Source organism: Labrus mixtus, chromosome 13 (assembly GCF_963584025.1).
Source record: "Labrus mixtus chromosome 13, fLabMix1.1, whole genome shotgun sequence".
Classification (NCBI taxonomy): domain Eukaryota; kingdom Metazoa; phylum Chordata; class Actinopteri; order Labriformes; family Labridae; genus Labrus; species Labrus mixtus.
This window is the reverse complement of record NC_083624.1, coordinates 14,262,374-14,264,776: the sequence shown is the minus strand read 5'-3', so window position 1 is coordinate 14,264,776 and position 2,403 is coordinate 14,262,374. Positions and strand designations below refer to the sequence as shown.

General features: G+C 38.0%; 1 protein-coding gene across 2 annotated transcripts in view; it reads left to right on the top strand.

Annotated features, from left to right (window-relative positions):
* Nucleotides 1–2,190: 2,190 nt before the first annotated feature.
* The window catches only part of hdac4 (histone deacetylase 4), a 132,078-nt gene continuing 131,865 nt past the window's right edge, over nucleotides 2,191–2,403 (top strand). For both annotated transcript variants that reach the window (XM_061053817.1, XM_061053818.1), the window contains exon 1: nucleotides 2,191–2,304. The gene's annotated coding sequence lies outside the window, so the exon portion shown is untranslated. The remainder of the gene's footprint in view (nucleotides 2,305–2,403) is intronic.

Genomic DNA, 2,403 nt, shown 5'->3' with positions numbered 1-2,403 from the left:
GAAATCAACAGTAGCATGAAGTAAGGCTCCAATATCTTAATTTTGTGCATTATTTGCAAGTATCATTCTGTTTTCTGAAACCTCTGAAAGAAAAAAGAATGATTTTTAAAAATCGAAGACAGGTCAAGCTGGTTATGAGTAATTTATTTGAAGTAATGCATGCTGCTCTTCCTGGGTTCAAGTCTCTTTGCAATCCTTCTAAAATCACCAAAACATAGTGTCATCCACTTAAAGAGAAATCCTGAGGGGGGGGGGGGGGGGGGTTAAAATTACTTTTTAGTTCGAAGATTTGGTCAGTTTTGGGGATTTTGATCAAGGAGATTGTTAGGGTCTTGGGGCACATGGTGATCGGCAACAGAGCAGTTTCTCTCATTAAGTCAACCTGGAATATATATTTTGTGACCAAACTGGGAGAAGATGACAACAACTCTTGAAAGAACAAGGAACTACTTTTAAAAATCAAAGACAGGCCAAGCTGGTTATCAGTAACGCATTTCATAGTGATTTAAAAAAAAAAAAAATAGAATCATTACCTTGATAGAAGAATAAACTATGTAAATCATAATGGTATCATTATAGATTTGATGGTAAGCTCTTTCCCAGGGGGTAGATTAAGCTAAACCTCCAGCAAGACAGTTTCACGTCTATAAAAAAAAAGTAGTCTCGCTGTCCTCAACTGGAAAATCGACTGTTCGATGTCTCTCTGTCTAAGTATTAAACAAACAAGTTGAATATGACAAGTTGACACACGCTCTGTGGGGTTGTGTTAAGTCATTCTTTTAAAGGTTGCCGGGAATCACCAAGGGGAAGAGAAGAAGGTGAGGCAGGCTCAGGTCACTCGAGGAAGTCAATGATAAAATGAATTTACAAGGAGTGCATTGAACTACATGAGGGGACTGCATGCATAAAGGTGGCATGCATGTAAAGTTTTATAATGTCCATTCATTTTACCCCACATGAATCCTTTAATTCATTCTAATCATAACTCCTGCATTAGTGGGAGTAACAAAAGTTTGATCAAATACATATCTTCCAGAATTGCAACAGCTTTCAGTTATTTTTCACACAAGATGTCTATAAGCTTTTTATCAATCTTTCTTTACTTCCCACTGGTTTGACGTGTGTGGCGCTTATTTGGGAAATAAATAGACATAACGTTCTAATGGGCACCAATAAGAATAGAGAAACATCTGCTTCTTATCGAGGTTTCAGTTTACGTTTATTCTCAGTTGGAAAAAAAGAAAACCTCTTGTGAAATCATTTTTTATCTACACATACCAACACACATTGTTGCTGACTTACCACACTGTCAGTATTGTTGTCACATTATTTAAGTGTCTGAATGTATTATGCTGTGTTGCACTCATTTTGGATTTTATTTGGATTAACTTTGATCAACTTAAAGCACTATAGAGACTCTGCAGTCATGTTGCAATGCAGCAACTAGTCGCCATGGAGGAGAGAATTAGTTGTCAAAAATTATAACTCTCCGGCTTTGAAAACCACTTGTGACTAAAGTGAAATTGTATTTCTGGCCCGGCTGCTTGTGATTATGGTCTGATTATTATGATGCAAACGTGTCATTCTGTTGCCAAAGAGACCAAACTGTCAATCAAATCTGATCGAGCAAAGTGCTTTTTAACAGATAGGCCATCTTGAAGAGAAAAAAAATTACAAATTTGAAGGTTTCAAAGGTATTAAAACTGTTTTGTTTTTTTTGGTTGAGTTCCAGTGAAATCATGTTGATATTTTATTGGAACATGAATAAAGTATCACAGACACTTTTCTTATTTCCTTTTTAACACATGAGGATAATATTTTAGTAGCAGGCTAGTACTTTATAGTAGCCTAGAAGTTTAATATAGGCTAGTCCTTAGAAGCATCAGGGGAAATCAGTAAAGGACGGATTTCATCAACCAAAAACATGTCAATTGAAAAAAGGCTATAGGCTTTATCCTATATTAGCCTAAAGGCGATCTTTGGGCAGAGGACACAAACAGCATAAGATAGCCTGCACATCTGTGGCTTATCGTCTGCATGAACGACATGGAAATCGGGCTTTCTTTACGCATCCACTCTCATAGACATGATCTGATTTCTGGCTCATCTGTCAGTCACTCTGTCCTGCAGGCGGACCCCGCCTCCCACGGAAATACAGGAGGTCGCCTGACACGTGATTAATTCAGTATGGCGAAGCTGTAGGCTGAATGATTTTTTTTTACTGTACCGACGGGTCCTAAAACCCTGCTGTTTGGATGCTCGAGGAGACTGTGAGAAAGCCATCTGTTTGGGAGCTAAATTCAGGTACTACTATTTATTTGTCTGTCTTCCTCTTTTGGCTTGAACGTGTAGAAAACCCCCCCAATAACTTTGTTTACCTTGAAGCAAGTTTCTGCGCTCTTC